This window comes from Taudactylus pleione, unplaced genomic scaffold (assembly GCF_031769625.1).
Source record: "Taudactylus pleione unplaced genomic scaffold, aTauple2 ptg001574l, whole genome shotgun sequence".
Classification (NCBI taxonomy): Eukaryota; Metazoa; Chordata; class Amphibia; order Anura; family Myobatrachidae; genus Taudactylus; species Taudactylus pleione.
In genome coordinates, this window is record NW_028285971.1 from 70,739 (window position 1) to 88,995 (window position 18,257).

The window sequence follows — 18,257 nt, forward strand, 5'->3', positions numbered from 1 at the left end:
CTAATTATGTTCCACTGTGTGACTCACCTCATGTAGTATGTGTTCCTGCTATCTCTTTTTCTGTTCCACTGTGTGACTCACCTCAGGTAGTATGTGTTCCTGCTTTCTCTAATTATGTTCCACTGTGTGACTCACCTCATGTAGTATGTGTTCCAGCTATCTCTATTGCTTCTATTGCTCTGTATGACTCCCCTCAGGTATTATGTGTTCCTGCTAACTCTATTGCTTCTATTGCACTGAGTGACTCACCTCAGGTATTATGTGTTCCTGCTAATTCTATTGCTTCTATTGCACTGTGTGACTCACCTCAGGTAGTCTGTGTTCCTGCTATCTCTAATTCTGTTCCACTGTGTGACTCACCTTAGGTAGTATGTATTCCTGCTATCTCTATTGCTTCTATTGCACTGTGTGACTCATCTCAGGTAGTATGTGTTCCTGTTTCTCTAATTCTGTTCCACTGTGTGACTCACCTCAGGTAGTATGTGTTCCTGCTATCTCTAATTCTGTTCCACTGTGTGACTCACCTCAGGTAGTATGTGTTCCTGCTATCTCTAATTCTGTTCCACTGTGTGACTCACCTTAGGTAGTATGTGTTCCTGCTATCTCTAATTCTGTTCCACTGTGTGACTCACCTCAGGTAGTATGTGTTCCTGCTATCTCTAATTCTGTTCCACTGTGTGACTCACCTCAGGTAGTATGTGTTCCTGCTATCTCTAATTCTGTTCCACTGTGTGACTCACCTCAGGTATTATGTGTTCCTGCTATCTCTATTGCTTCTATTGCACTGTGTGACTCACCTCAGGTAGTATGTGTTCCTGCTATCTCCAATTATTTTCCACTGTGTGACTCACCTCAGGTAGCATGTGTTCCTGCTATCTCTAATTCTGTTCCACTGTGTGACTCACCTCAGGTAGTATGTGTTCCTGATATCTCTAATTCTGTTCCACTGTGTGACTCACCTCAGGTAGTATGTGTTCCTGCTATCTCTAATTCTGGTCCACTGTGTGACTCACCTCAGGTAGTATGTATTCCTGCTATCTCAAATTCTGTTCCACTGTGTGACTCACCTTAGGTAGTATGTGTTCCTGCTATATCTAATTCTGGTCCACTGTGTGACTCACCTCAGGTATTATGTGTTCCTGCTATCTCTATTGCTTCTATTGCACTGTGTGACTCACCTCACGTATTATGTGTTCCTGCTAACTCTATTGCTACTATTGCACTGTGTGACTCACCTCAGGTATTATGTATTCCTGCTATCTCTATTGCTTCTATTGCACTGTGTCAATCACCTCAGGTAGTCTGTGTTCCTGCTATCTCTAATTCTGTTCCACTGTGTGACTCACCTCATGTAGTATGTGTTCCTGCTATCTCTAATTCTGTTCCTCTGTGTGACTCAACTCAGGTAGTATGTGTTCCTGCTATCTCTAATTATGTTCCACTGTGTGACTCACCTCATGTAGTATGTGTTCCTGCTATCTCTTTTTCTTTTCCACTGTGTAACTCACCTCAGGTAGTATGTATTCCTGCTATCTCTATTGCTTTTATTCCACTGTGTGACTCACCTCAGGTAGTATGTATTCCTGTTATCTCTAATTCTGTTCCACTGTGTGACTCACCTCAGGTAGTATGTGTTCCTGCTATCTCTAATTCTGTTCCACTGTGTGACTCACCTCATGTAGTATGTGTTCCTGCTATCTCTAATTCTGGTCAACTGTGTGACTCACCTCAGGTATTATGTGTTCCTGCTATCTCTATTGCTTCTATTGCACTGTGTGACTCACCTCAGGTAGTATGTGTTCCTGCTATCTCCAATTATTTTCCACTGTGTGACTCACCTCAGGTAGTATGTGTTCCTGCTATCTCTAATTCTGTTCCACTGTGTGACTCACCTCAGGTAGTATGTGTTCCTGCTATCTCTAATTCTGTTCCACTGTGTGACTCACCTCAGGTAGTATGTGTTCCTGCTATCTCTAATTCTGGTCCACTGTGTGACTCACCTCAGGTAGTATGTATTCCTGCTATCTCAAATTCTGTTCCACTGTGTGACTCACCTTAGGTAGTATGTGTTCCTGCTATATCTAATTCTGGTCCACTGTGTGACTCACCTCAGGTATTATGTGTTCCTGCTATCTCTATTGCTTCTATTGCACTGTGTGACTCACCTCAGGTATTATGTGTTCCTGCTAACTCTATTGCTTCTATTGCACTATGTGACTCACCTCAGGTATTATGTATTCCTGCTATCTATATTGCTTCTATTGCACTGTGTCAATCACCTCAGGTAGTCTGTGTTCCTGCTATCTCTAATTCTGTTCCACTGTGTGACTCACCTCATGTAGTATGTGTTCCTGCTATCTCTAATTCTGTTCCTCTGTGTGACTCAACTCAGGTAGTATGTGTTCCTGCTATCTCTAATTATGTTCCACTGTGTGACTCACCTCATGTAGTATGTGTTCCTGCTATCTCTTTTTCTGTTCCACTGTGTGACTCACCTCAGGTAGTATGTATTCCTGCTATCTCTATTGCTTTTATTCCACTGTGTGACTCACCTCAGGTAGTATGTATTCCTGTTATCTCTAATTCTGTTCCACTGTGTGACTCACCTCAGGAAGTATGTGTTCCTGCTATCTCTAATTCTGTTCCTCTGTGTGACTCAACTCAGGTAGTATGTGTTCCTGCTATCTCTAATTATGTTCCACTGTGTGACTCACCTCATGTAGTATGTGTTCCTGCTATCTCTATTGCTTCTATTGCACTGTGTGACTCACCTCAGGTAGTATGTATTCCTGCTATCTCCAATTATGTTCCACTGTGTTACTCACCTCAGGTAGTATGTGTTCCTGCTATCTCTAATTCTGTTCCACTGTGTGACTCACCTCAGGTAGTATGTATTCCTATTATCTCTAATTCTGTTCCACTGTGTGACTCACCTTAGGTAGTATGTATTACTGCTATCTCTAAATCTGTTCCACTGTGTGACTCACCTCAGGTAGTATGTGTTCCTGCTATCTCTAATTCTGTTCCACTGTGTGACTCACCTCAGGTAGTATGTGTTCCTGCTAGCTCTAATTATGTTCCACTATGTGACTCGCCTCATGTAGTATGTGTTCCTGCTATCTCTAATTCTGGTCCACTGTGTGACTCACCTCAGGTATTATCTATTCCTGCTATCTCTAATTCTGGTCCACTGTGTGACTCACCTCAGGTAGTATGTATTCCTGCTATCTCTAATTCTGGTCCACTGTGTGACTCACCTCAGGTAGTATGTGTTCCAGCTATCTGTAACTCTGCTCCACTGTGTGACTCACCTCAGGTAGTATGTGTTCCTGCTATCTCTAATTCTGTTCCACTGTGTGACTCACTTCAGGTAGTATGTGTTCCTTCTATCTCTAATTCTGTTCCACTGTGTGACTGTGTTCCTGCTATCTCTAATTCTGTTCCACTGTGTGACTCACCTCAGGTAGTATGTGTTCCAGCTATCTCTAATTCTGTTCCACTGTGTGACTCACCTCAGGTAGTATGTATTCCTGCTATCTCTAATTAGGTTCCACTGTGTGACTCACCTTAGGTAGTATGTATTCCTGCTATCTCTAATTCTGTTCCACTGTGTGACTCACCTCAGGTAGTATGTATTCCTGCTATCTCTATTGCTTCTATTGCACTGTGTGACTCACCTCAGGTAGTATGTATTCCTGCTATCTCCAATTATGTTCCACTGTGTTACTCACCTCAGGTAGTATGTGTTCCTGCTATCTCTAATTCTGTTCCACTGTGTGACTCACCTCAGGTAGTATGTATTCCTATTATCTCTAATTCTGTTCCACTGTGTGACTCACCTTAGGTAGTATGTATTACTGCTATCTCTAATTCTGTTCCACTGTGTAACTCACCTCAGGTAGTATGTGTTCCTGCTATCTCTAATTCTGTTCCACTGTGTGACTCACCTCAGGTAGTATGTGTTCCTGCTAGCTCTAATTATGTTCCACTATGTGACTCACCTCATGTAGTATGTGTTCCTGCTATCTCTAATTCTGGTCCACTGTGTGACTCACTTCTGGTATTATCTATTCCTGCTATCTCTAATTCTGGTCCACTGTGTGACTCACCTCAGGTAGTATGTATACCTGCTATCTCTAATTCTGGTCCACTGTGTGACTCACCTCAGGTAGTATGTGTTCCTGCTATCTCTAATTCTGGTCCACTATGTGACTCACCTCGGGTAGTATGTGTTCCAGCTATCTGTAACTCTGCTCCACTGTGTGACTCACCTCAGGTGGTATGTGTTCCTGCTATCTCTAATTCTGTTCCACTGTGTGACTCACTTCAGGTATTATGTGTTCCTGCTATCTCTAATTCTGTTCCACTGTGTGACTGTGTTCCTGCTATCTCTAATTCTGTTCCACTGTGTGACTCACCTCAGGTAGTATGTGTTCCTGCTATCTCTAATTCTGTTCCACTGTGTGACTCACCTCAGGTAGTATGTAATCCTGCTATCTCTAATTAGGTTCCACTGTGTGACTCACCTCAGGTAGTATGTATTCCTGCTATCTCTAATGAGGTTCCACTGTGTGACTCACCTCAGGTAGTATGTATTCCTGCCATCTCTAATTCTGTTCCACTGTGTGACTCACCTCAGGTAGTATGTATTCTTGCTATCTCTAATTCTGTTCCACTGTGTGACTCACCTCAGGTAGTATGTATTCCTGCTATCTCTAATTCTGTTCCACTGTGTGACTCACCTCAGGTAGTATGTATTCCTGCTATCTGTAACTCTGCTCCACTGTGTGACTCACCTCAGGTAGTATGTGTTCCGGCTATCTCTAATTCTGTTCCACTGTGTGACTCACCTCAGTTAGTATGTATTCCTGCTATCTCTAATTAAGTTCCACTGTGTGACTCACCTCAGGTAGTATGTATTCCTGCTATCTCTAATTAGGTTCCACTGTGTGACTCACCTCAGGTAGTATGTATTCCTGCTATCTCTAATTAGGTTCCACTGTGTGACTCACCTCAGGTAGTATGTATTACTGCTATCTCTAATTCTGTTCCACTGTGTGACTCACCTCAGGTAGTATGTGTTCCTGTTATCTCTAATTCTGTTCCACTGTGTGACTCACCTCAGGTAGTATGTGTTCCTGCTAGCTCTAATTCTGTTCCACTGTGTGACTCACCTCAGGTAGTATGTGTTCCTGCTAGCTCTAATTATGTTCCACTATGTGACTCACCTCATGTAGTATGTGCTCCTGCTATCTCTAATTCTGGTCCACTGTGTGACTCACCTCAGGTATTATCTGTTCCTGCTATCTCTAATTCTGGTCCACTGTGTGACTCACCTCAGGTAGTATGTATTCCTGCTATATCTAATTCTGGTCCACTGTGTGACTCACCTCAGGTAATATGTGTTCCTGCTATCTCTAATTCTGGTCCACTATGTGACTCACCTCAGGTAGTATGTGTTCCAGCTATCTGTAACTCTGCTCCACTGTGTGACTCACCTCAGGTAGTATGTGTTCCTGCTATCTCTAATTCTGTTCCACTGTGTGACACACCTCAGGTAGTATGCATTCCTGCTATCTCTAATTCTGTTCCACTGTGTGACTCACCTCACTTAGTATGTGTTCCTGCTATCTCTAATTCTGTTCCACTGTGTGACTCAACTCAGGTAGTATGTGTTCCTGCTATCTCTAATTATGTTCCACTGTGTGACTCACCTCATGTAGTATGTGTTCCTGCTATCTCTTTTTCTGTTCCACTGTGTGACTCACCTCAGGTAGTATGTGTTCCTGCTTTCTCTAATTATGTTCCACTGTGTGACTCACCTCATGTAGTATGTGTTCCAGCTATCTCTATTGCTTCTATTGCTCTGTATGACTCCCCTCAGGTATTATGTGTTCCTGCTAACTCTATTGCTTCTATTGCACTGAGTGACTCACCTCAGGTATTATGTGTTCCTGCTAATTCTATTGCTTCTATTGCACTGTGTGACTCACCTCAGGTAGTCTGTGTTCCTGCTATCTCTAATTCTGTTCCACTGTGTGACTCACCTTAGGTAGTATGTATTCCTGCTATCTCTATTGCTTCTATTGCACTGTGTGACTCATCTCAGGTAGTATGTGTTCCTGTTTCTCTAATTCTGTTCCACTGTGTGACTCACCTCAGGTAGTATGTGTTCCTGCTATCTCTAATTCTGTTCCACTGTGTGACTCACCTCAGGTAGTATGTGTTCCTGCTATCTCTAATTCTGTTCCACTGTGTGACTCACCTTAGGTAGTATGTGTTCCTGCTATCTCTAATTCTGTTCCACTGTGTGACTCACCTCAGGTAGTATGGGTTCCTGCTATCTCTAATTCTGTTCCACTGTGTGACTCACCTCAGGTAGTATGTGTTCCTGCTATCTCTAATTCTGTTCCACTGTGTGACTCACCTCAGGTATTATGTGTTCCTGCTATCTCTATTGCTTCTATTGCACTGTGTGACTCACCTCAGGTAGTATGTGTTCCTGCTATCTCCAATTATTTTCCACTGTGTGACTCACCTCAGGTAGTATGTGTTCCTGCTATCTCTAATTCTGTTCCACTGTGTGACTCACCTCAGGTAGTATGTATTCCTGATATCTCTAATTCTGTTCCACTGTGTGACTCACCTCAGGTAGTATGTGTTCCTGCTATCTCTAATTCTGGTCCACTGTGTGACTCACCTCAGGTAGTATGTATTCCTGCTATCTCAAATTCTGTTCCACTGTGTGACTCACCTTAGGTAGTATGTGTTCCTGCTATATCTAATTCTGGTCCACTGTGTGACTCACCTCAGGTATTATGTGTTCCTGCTATCTCTATTGCTTCTATTGCACTGTGTGACTCACCTCAGGTATTATGTGTTCCTGCTAACTCTATTGCTACTATTGCACTGTGTGACTCACCTCAGGTATTATGTATTCCTGCTATCTCTATTGCTTCTATTGCACTGTGTCAATCACCTCAGGTAGTCTGTGTTCCTGCTATCTCTAATTCTGTTCCACTGTGTGACTCACCTCATGTAGTATGTGTTCCTGCTATCTCTAATTCTGTTCCTCTGTGTGACTCAACTCAGGTAGTATGTGTTCCTGCTATCTCTAATTATGTTCCACTGTGTGACTCACCTCATGTAGTATGTGTTCCTGCTATCTCTTTTTCTGTTCCACTGTGTAACTCACCTCAGGTAGTATGTATTCCTGCTATCTCTATTGCTTTTATTCCACTGTGTGACTCACCTCAGGTAGTATGTATTCCTGTTATCTCTAATTCTGTTCCACTGTGTGACTCACCTCAGGTAGTATGTGTTCCTGCTATCTCTAATTCTGTTCCACTGTGTGACTCACCTCATGTAGTATGTGTTCCTGCTATCTCTAATTCTGGTCAACTGTGTGACTCACTTCAGGTATTATGTGTTCCTGCTATCTCTATTGCTTCTATTGCACTGTGTGACTCACCTCAGGTAGTATGTGTTCCTGCTATCTCCAATTATTTTCCACTGTGTGACTCACCTCAGGTAGTATGTGTTCCTGCTATCTCTAATTCTGTTCCACTGTGTGACTCACCTCAGGTAGTATGTGTTCCTGCTATCTCTAATTCTGTTCCACTGTGTGACTCACCTCAGGTAGTATGTGTTCCTGCTATCTCTAATTCTGGTCCACTGTGTGACTCACCTCAGGTAGTATGTATTCCTGCTATCTCAAATTCTGTTCCACTGTGTGACTCACCTTAGGTAGTATGTGTTCCTGCTATATCTAATTCTGGTCCACTGTGTGACTCACCTCAGGTATTATGTGTTCCTGCTATCTCTATTGCTTCTATTGCACTGTGTGACTCACCTCAGGTATTATGTGTTCCTGCTAACTCTATTGCTTCTATTGCACTGTGTGACTCACCTCAGGTATTATGTATTCCTGCTATCTCTATTGCTTCTATTGCACTGTGTCAATCACCTCAGGTAGTCTGTGTTCCTGCTATCTCTAATTCTGTTCCACTGTGTGACTCACCTCATGTAGTATGTGTTCCTGCTATCTCTAATTCTGTTCCTCTGTGTGACTCAACTCAGGTAGTATGTGTTCCTGCTATCTCTAATTATGTTCCACTGTGTGACTCACCTCATGTAGTATGTGTTCCTGCTATCTCTTTTTCTGTTCCACTGTGTGACTCACCTCAGGTAGTATGTATTCCTGCTATCTCTATTGCTTTTATTCCACTGTGTGACTCACCTCAGGTAGTATGTATTCCTGTTATCTCTAATTCTGTTCCACTGTGTGACTCACCTCAGGAAGTATGTGTTCCTGCTATCTCTAATTCTGTTCCTCTGTGTGACTCAACTCAGGTAGTATGTGTTCCTGCTATCTCTAATTATGTTCCACTGTGTGACTCACCTCATGTAGTATGTGTTCCTGCTATCTCTATTGCTTCTATTGCACTGTGTGACTCACCTCAGGTAGTATGTATTCCTGCTATCTCCAATTATGTTCCACTGTGTTACTCACCTCAGGTAGTATGTGTTCCTGCTATCTCTAATTCTGTTCCACTGTGTGACTCACCTCAGGTAGTATGTATTCCTATTATCTCTAATTCTGTTCCACTGTGTGACTCACCTTAGGTAGTATGTATTACTGCTATCTCTAAATCTGTTCCACTGTGTGACTCACCTCAGGTAGTATGTGTTCCTGCTATCTCTAATTCTGTTCCACTGTGTGACTCACCTCAGGTAGTATGTGTTCCTGCTAGCTCTAATTATGTTCCACTATGTGACTCGCCTCATGTAGTATGTGTTCCTGCTATCTCTAATTCTGGTCCACTGTGTGACTCACCTCAGGTATTATCTATTCCTGCTATCTCTAATTCTGGTCCACTGTGTGACTCACCTCAGGTAGTATGTATTCCTGCTATCTCTAATTCTGGTCCACTGTGTGACTCACCTCAGGTAGTATGTGTTCCTGCTATCTCTAATTCTGGTCCACTATGTGACTCACCTCGGGTAGTATGTGTTCCAGCTATCTGTAACTCTGCTCCACTGTGTGACTCACCTCAGGTAGTTAGTGTTCCTGCTATCTCTAATTCTGTTCCACTGTGTGACTCACTTCAGGTAGTATGTGTTCCTGCTATCTCTAATTCTGTTCCACTGTGTGGCTGTGTTCCTGCTATCTCTAATTCTGTTCCACTGTGTGACTCACCTCAGGTAGTATGTGTTCCTGCTATCTCTAATTCTGTTCCACTGTGTGACTCACCTCAGGTAGTATGTAATCCTGCTATCTCTAATTAGGTTCCACTGTGTGACTCACCTCAGGTAGTATGTATTCCTGCTCTCTCTAATTCTGTTCCACTGTGTGACTCACCTCAGGTAGTATGTATTCCTGCTATCTCTAATTCTGTTCCACTGTGTGACTCACCTCAGGTAGTATGTATTCCTGCTATCTCTATTTCTGTTCCACTGTGTGACTCACCTCAGGTAGTATGTATTCCTGCTATCTGTAACTCTGTTCCACTGTGTGACTCACCTCAGGTAGTATATGTTCCGGCTATCTCTAATTAGGTTCCACTGTGTGACTCACCTCAGGTAGTATGTATTCCTGCTATCTCTAATTAGGTTCCACTGTGTGACTCATCTCAGGTAGTATGTATTCCTGCTATCTCTAATTCTGTTCCACTGTGTGACTCTCCTCAGGTAGTATGTATTCCTGCTATCTCTAATTAGGTTCCACTGTGTGACTCACCTCAGGTAGTATGTATTCCTGCTATCTCTAATTCTGTTCCACTGTGTGACACACCTCAGGTAGTATGTATTCCTCCTATCTCTAATTCTATTCCACTGTGTGACTCACCTCAGGTAGTATGTATTCCTGCTATCTCTATTGCTTCTATTGCACTGTGTGACTCACCTCAGGTAGTATGTATTCCTGCTATCTCCAATTATGTTCCACTGTGTTACTCACCTCAGGTAGTATGTGTTCCTGCTATCTCTAATTCTGTTCCACTGTGTGACTCACCTCAGGTAGTATGTATTCCTATTATCTCTAATTCTGTTCCACTGTGTGACTCACCTTAGGTAGTATGTATTACTGCTATCTCTAATTCTGTTCCACTGTGTAACTCACCTCAGGTAGTATGTGTTCCTGCTATCTCTAATTCTGTTCCACTGTGTGACTCACCTCAGGTAGTATGTGTTCCTGCTAGCTCTAATTATGTTCCACTATGTGACTCACCTCATGTAGTATGTGTTCCTGCTATCTCTAATTCTGGTCCACTGTGTGACTCACTTCTGGTATTATCTATTCCTGCTATCTCTAATTCTGGTCCACTGTGTGACTCACCTCAGGTAGTATGTATTCCTGCTATCTCTAATTCTGGTCCACTGTGTGACTCACCTCAGGTAGTATGTGTTCCTGCTATCTCTAATTCTGGTCCACTATGTGACTCACCTCGGGTAGTATGTGTTCCAGCTATCTGTAACTCTGCTCCACTGTGTGACTCACCTCAGGTAGTATGTGTTCCTGCTATCTCTAATTCTGTTCCACTGTGTGACTCACTTCAGGTATTATGTGTTCCTGCTATCTCTAATTCTGTTCCACTGTGTGACTGTGTTCCTGCTATCTCTAATTCTGTTCCACTGTGTGACTCACCTCAGGTAGTATGTGTTCCTGCTATCTCTAATTCTGTTCCACTGTGTGACTCACCTCAGGTAGTATGTAATCCTGCTATCTCTAATTAGGTTCCACTGTGTGACTCACCTCAGGTAGTATGTATTCCTGCTATCTCTAATGAGGTTCCACTGTGTGACTCACCTCAGGTAGTATGTATTCCTGCCATCTCTAATTCTGTTCCACTGTGTGACTCACCTCAGGTAGTATGTATTCTTGCTATCTCTAATTCTGTTCCACTGTGTGACTCACCTCAGGTAGTATGTATTCCTGCTATCTCTAATTCTGTTCCACTGTGTGACTCACCTCAGGTAGTATGTATTCCTGCTATCTGTAACTCTGCTCCACTGTGTGACTCACCTCAGGTAGTATGTATTCCTGCTATCTCTAATTCTGTTCCACTGTGTGGCTCACCTCAGTTAGTGTGTATTCCTGCTATCTCTAATTAGGTTCCACTGTGTGACTCACCTCAGGTAGTATGTATTCCTGCTATCTCTAATTAGGTTCCACTGTGTGACTCACCTCAGGTAGTATGTATTCCTGCTATCTCTAATTAGGTTCCACTGTGTGACTCACCTCAGGTAGTATGTATTACTGCTATCTCTAATTCTGTTCCACTGTGTGACTCACCTCAGGTAGTATGTGTTCCTGTTATCTCTAATTCTGTTCCACTGTGTGACTCACCTCAGGTAGTATGTGTTCCTGCTAGCTCTAATTCTGTTCCACTGTGTGACTCACCTCAGGTAGTATGTGTTCCTGCTAGCTCTAATTATGTTCCACTATGTGACTCACCTCATGTAGTATGTGTTCCTGCTATCTCTAATTCTGGTCCACTGTGTGACTCACCTCAGGTATTATCTGTTCCTGCTATCTCTAATTCTGGTCCACTGTGTGACTCACCTCAGGTAGTATGTATTCCTGCTATCTCTAATTCTGGTCCACTGTGTGACTCACCTCAGGTAATATGTGTTCCTGCTATCTCTAATTCTGGTCCACTATGTGACTCACCTCAGGTAGTATGTGTTCCAGCTATCTGTAACTCTGCTCCACTGTGTGACTCACCTCAGGTAGTATGTGTTCCTGCTATCTCTAATTCTGTTCCACTGTGTGACACACCTCAGGTAGTATGTATTCCTGCTATCTCTAATTCTGTTCCACTGTGTGACTCACCTCAGGTATTATGTGTTCCTGCTATCTCTAATTCTGTTCCACTGTGTGACTCAACTCAGGTAGTATGTGTTCCTGCTATCTCTAATTATGTTCCACTGTGTGACTCACCTCATGTAGTATGTGTTCCTGCTATCTCTTTTTCTGTTCCACTGTGTGACTCACCTCAGGTAGTATGTGTTCCTGCTTTCTCTAATTATGTTCCACTGTGTGACTCACCTCATGTAGTATGTGTTCCAGCTATCTCTATTGCTTCTATTGCTCTGTATGACTCCCCTCAGGTATTATGTGTTCCTGCTAACTCTATTGCTTCTATTGCACTGAGTGACTCACCTCAGGTATTATGTGTTCCTGCTAATTCCATTGCTTCTATTGCACTGTGTGACTCACCTCAGGTAGTCTGTGTTCCTGCTATCTCTAATTCTGTTCCACTGTGTGACTCACCTTAGGTAGTATGTATTCCTGCTATCTCTATTGCTTCTATTGCACTGTGTGACTCATCTCAGGTAGTATGTGTTCCTGTTTCTCTAATTCTGTTCCACTGTGTGACTCACCTCAGGTAGTATGTGTTCCTGCTATCTCTAATTCTGTTCCACCGTGTGACTCACCTCATGTAGTATGTGTTCCTGCTATCTCTAATTCTGGTCAACTGTGTGACTCACCTCAGGTATTATGTGTTCCTGCTATCTCTATTGCTTCTATTGCACTGTGTGACTCACCTCAGGTAGTATGTGTTCCTGCTATCTCTAATTATTTTCCACTGTGTGACTCACCTCAGGTAGTATGTGTTCCTGCTATCTCTAATTCTGTTCCACTGTGTGACTCACCTCAGGTAGTATGTGTTCCTGCTATCTCTAATTCTGTTCCACTGGGTCACTCACCTCAGGTAGTATGTGTTCCTACTATCTCTAATTCTGGTCCACTGTGTGACTCACCTCAAGTAGTATGTATTCCTGCTATCTCAAATTCTGTTCCACTGTGTGACTCACCTTAGGTAGTATGTGTTCCTGCTATATCTAATTCTGGTCCACTGTGTGACTCACCTCAGGTATTATGTGTTCCTGCTATCTCTATTGCTTCTATTGCACTGTGTGACTCACCTCAGGTATTATGTGTTCCTGCTAACTCTATTGCTTGTATTGCACTGTGTGACTCACCTCAGGTATTATGTATTCCTGCTATCTCTATTGCTTCTATTGCACTGTGTCAATCACCTCAGGTAGTCTGTGTTCCTGCTATCTCTAATTCTGTTCCACTGTGTGACTCACCTCATGTAGTATGTGTTCCTGCTATCTCTAATTCTGTTCCTCTGTGTGACTCAACTCAGGTAGTATGTGTTCCTGCTATCTCTAATTATGTTCCACAGTGTGACTCACCTCATGTAGTATGTGTTCCTGCTATCTCTTTTTCTGTTCCACTGTGTGACTCACCTCAGGTAGTATGTATTCCTGCTATCTCTATTGCTTTTATTCCACTGTGTGACTCACCTCAGGTAGTATGTATTCCTGTTATCTCTAATTCTGTTCCACTGTGTGACTCACCTCAGGTAGTATGTGTTCCTGCTATCTCTAATTCTGTTCCTCTGTGTGACTCAACTCAGGTAGTATGTGTTCCTGCTATCTCTAATTATGTTCCACTGTGTGACTCACCTCATGTAGTATGTGTTCCTGCTATCTCTTTTTCTGTTCCACTGTGTGACTCACCTCAGGTAGTATGTGTTCCTGCTTTCTCTAATTCTGTTCCACTGTGTGACTCACCTTAGGTAGTATGTATTCCTGCTATCTCTATTGCTTTTATTCCACTGTGTGACTCACCTCAGGTAGTATGTATTCCTGTTATCTCTAATTCTGTTCCACTGTGTGACTCACCTCAGGTAATATGTGTTCATGCTATCTCTAATTCTGTTCCACTGTGTGACTCAACTCAGGTAGTATGTGTTCCTGCTATCTCTAATTATGTTCCACTGTGTGACTCACCTCATGTAGTATGTGTTCCTGCTATCTCTTTTTCTGTTCCACTGTGTGACTCACCTCAGGTAGTATGTGTTCCTGCTTTCTCTAATTATGTTCCACTGTGTGACTCACCTCATGTAGTATGTGTTCCAGCTATCTCTATTGCTTCTATTGCTCTGTATGACTCCCCTCAGGTATTATGTGTTCCTGCTAACTCTATTGCTTCTATTGCACTGAGTGACTCACCTCAGGTATTATGTGTTCCTGCTAACTCTATTGCTTCTATTGCACTGTGTGACTCACCTCAGGTAGTCTGTGTTCCTGCTATCTCTAATTCTGTTCCACTGTGTGACTCACCTTAGGTAGTATGTATTCCTGCTATCTCTATTGCTTCTATTGCACTGTGTGACTCATCTCAGGTAGTATGTGTTCCTGTTTCTCTAATTCTGTTCCACTGTGTGACTCACCTCAGGTAGTATGTGTTCCTGCTATCTCTAATTCTGTTCCACTGTGTGACTCACCTCATGTAGTATGTGTTCCTGCTATCTCTAATTCTGGTCAACTGTGTGACTCACCTCAGGTATTATGTGTTCCTGCTATCTCTATTGCTTCTATTGCACTGTGTGACTCACCTCAGGTAGTATGTGTTCCTGCTATCTCCAATTATTTTCCACTGTGTGACTCACCTCAGGTAGTAAGTGTTCCTGCTATCTCTAATTCTGTTCCACTATGTGACTCACCTCATGTAGTATGTGTTCCTGCTATCTCTAATTCTGTTCCACTGTGTGACTCACCTCAGGTAGTATGTGTTCCTGCTAGCTCTAGTTATGTTCCACTGTGTGACTCACCTCATGTAGCATGTGTTCCTGCTATCTCTAATTCTGTTCCACTATGTGACTCACCTCAGGTAGTATGTGTTCCTGCTATCTCTAATTCTGTTCCACTGTGTGACTCACCTCAGGTAGTATGTGTTCCTGCTATCTCTAATTCTGTTCCACTGTGTGACTCACCTCATGTAGTATGTGTTCCTGCTATATCTAATTCTGGTCCACTGTGTGACTCACCTCAGGTATTATGTGTTCCTGCTATCTCTATTGCTTCTATTGCACTGTGTGACTCACCTCAGGTATTATGTGTTCCTGCTAACTCTATTGCTTCTATTGCACTGTGTGACTCACCTCAGGTATTATGTATTCCTGCTATCTCTATTGCTTCTATTGCACTGTGTCAATCACCTCAGGTAGTCTGTGTTCCTGCTATCTCTAATTCTGTTCCACTGTGTGACTCACCTTAGGTAGTATGTATTCCTGCTATCTCTATTGCTTTTATTCCACTGTGTGACTCACCTCAGGTAGTATGTATTCCTTTTATCTCTAATTCTGTTCCACTGTGTGACTCACCTCAGGTAGTATGTGTTCCTGCTATCTCTAATTCTGTTCCACTGTGTGACTCAACTCAGGTAGTATGTGTTCCTGCTATCTCTAATTATGTTCCACTGTGTGACTCACCTCATGTAGTATGTGTTCCTGCTATCTCTTTTTCTGTTCCACTGTGTGACTCACCTCAGGTAGTATGTGTTCCTGCTTTCTCTAATTATGTTCCACTGTGTGACTCACCTCATGTAGTATGTGTTCCTGCTATCTCTATTGCTTCTATTGCTCTGTATGACTCTCCTCAGGTGTTATGTGTTCCTGCTAACTCTATTGCTTCTATTGCACTGTGTGACTCACCTCAGGTAGTCTGTTTTTCTGCTATCTCTAATTCTGTTCCACTCTGTGACTCACCTTAGGTAGTATGTATTCCTGCTATCTCTATTGCTACTATTGCACTGTGTGACTCATCATAGGCAGTATGTGTTCCTGTTATCTCTAATTCTGTTCCACTGTGTGACTCACCTCATGTAGTATGTGTTCCTGCTATCTATAATTCTGGTCCACTGTGTGACTCACCTCAGGTATTATGTGTTCCTGCTATCTCTATTGCTTCTATTGCACTGTGTGACTCACCTCAGGTAGTATGTATTCCTGCTATCTCCAATTATGTTCCACTGTGTGACTCACCTCAGGTAGTATGTGTTCCTGCTATCTCTAATTCTGTTCCACTGTGTGACTCACCTCAGGTAGTATGTGTTCCTGCTATTTCTAATTCTGTTCCACTGTGTGACTCACCTCAGGTAGTATGTGTTCCTGCTATCTCTAATTCTGTTCCACTGTGTGACTCATCTCAGGTAGTATGTGTTCCTGCTATCTCTAATTACTGTTCCACTGTGTGACTCACCTCAGGTAGCTTGTATTCCTGCTATCTCTAATTCTGTTCCACTATGTGACTCACCTCAGGTAGTATGTGTTCCTGCTATCTCTAATTCTGTTCCACTGTGTGACTCACCTCAGGTAGTATGTGTTCCTGCTATCTCTAATTCTGTTCCACTGTGAGACTCACCTTATGTAGTATGTGTTCCAGCTATATCTAATTCTGGTCCACTGTGTGACTCACCTCAGGTATTATGTGTTCCTGCTATCTCTATTGCTTCTATTGCACTGTGTGACTCACCTCAGGTATTATGTGTTCCTGCTAACTCTATTGCTTCTATTGCACTGTGTGACTCACCTCAGGTATTATGTATTCCTGCTATCTCTATTGCTTCTATTGCACTGTGTCACTCACCTCAGGTAGTCTGTGTTCCTGCTATCTCTAATTCTGTTCCACTGTGTGACTCAGCTTAGGTAGTATGTATTCCTGCTATCTCTATTGCTTTTATTCCACTGTGTGACTCACCTCAGGTAGTATGTATTCCTGTTATCTCTAATTCTGTTCCACTGTGTGACTCACCTCAGGTAGTATGTGTTCCTGCTATCTCTAATTCTGTTCCACTGTGTGACTCAATTCAGGTAGTTTGTGTTCCTGCAATCTCTAATTATGTTCCACTGTGTGACTCACCTCATGTAGTATGTGTTCCTGCTATCTCTTTTTCTGTTCCACTGTGTGACTCACCTCAGGTAGTATGTGTTCCTGCTTTCTCTAATTATGTTCCACTGTGTGACTCACCTCATGTAGTATGTGTTCCAGCTATCTCTATTGCTTCTATTGCTCTGTATGACTCCCCTCAGGTATTATGTGTTCCTGCTAACTCTATTGCTTCTATTGCACTGAGTGACTCACCTCAGGTATTATGTGTTCCTGCTAACTCTATTGCTTCTATTGCACTGTGTGACTCACCTCAGGTAGTCTATGTTCCTGCTATATCTAATTCTGTTCCACTGTGTGACTCACCTTAGGTAGTATGTATTCCTGCTATCTCTACTGCTTCTATTGCACTGTGTGACTCATCTCAGGTAGTATGTGTTCCTGTTTCTCTAATTCTGTTCCACTGTGTGACTCACCTCAGGTAGTATGTGTTCCTGCTATCTCTAATTCTGTTCCACTTTGTGACTCACCTCATGTAGTATGTGTTCCTGCTATCTCTAATTCTGGTCAACTGTGTGACTCACCTCAGGTATTATGTGTTCCTGCTATCTCTATTGCTTCTATTGCACTGTGTGACTCACCTCAGGTAGTATGTGTTCCTGCTATCTCCAATTATTTTCCACTGTGTGACTCACCTCAGGTAGTATGTGTTCCTGCTATCTCTAATTCTGTTCCACTATGTGACTCACCTCATGTAGTATGTGTTCCTGCTATCTCTAATTCTGTTCCACTGTGTGACTCACCTCAGGTAGTATGTGTTCCTGCTATCTCTAATTCTGTTCCACTGTGTGACTCACCTCAGTTAGTATGTGTTCCTGCTATCTCTAATTTTGTTCCACTGTGTGACTCACCTCAGGTAGCTTGTATTCCTGCTATCTCTAATTCTGTTCCACTATGTGACTCACCTCAGGTAGTATGTGTTCCTGCTATCTCTAATTCTGTTCCACTGTGTGACTCACCTCAGGTAGTATGTGTTCCTGCTATCTCTAATTCTGTTCCACTGTGTGAATCACCTCATGTAGTATGTGTTCCTGCTATATCTAATTCTGGTCCACTGTGTGACTCACCTCACGTATTATGTGTTCCTGCTATCTCTATTGCTTCTATTGCACTGTGTGACTCACCTCAGGTATTATGTGTTCCTGCTAACTCTATTGCTTCTATTGCACTGTGTGACTCACCTCAGGTATTATGTATTCCTGCTATCTCTTTTGCTTCTATTGCACTGTGTCACTCACCTCAGGTAGTCTGTGTTCCTGCTATCTCTAATTCTGTTCCACTGTGTGACTCACCTTAGGTAGTATGTATTCCTGCTATCTCTATTGCTTTTATTCCACTGTGTGACTCACCTCAGGTAGTATGTATTCCTGTTATCTCTAATTCTGTTGCACTGTGTGACTCACCTCAGGTAGTATGTGTTCCTGCTATCTCTAATTCTGTTCCACTGTGTGACTCAACTCAGGTAGTATGTGTTCCTGCTATCTCTATTGCTTCTATTGCACTGTGTGACT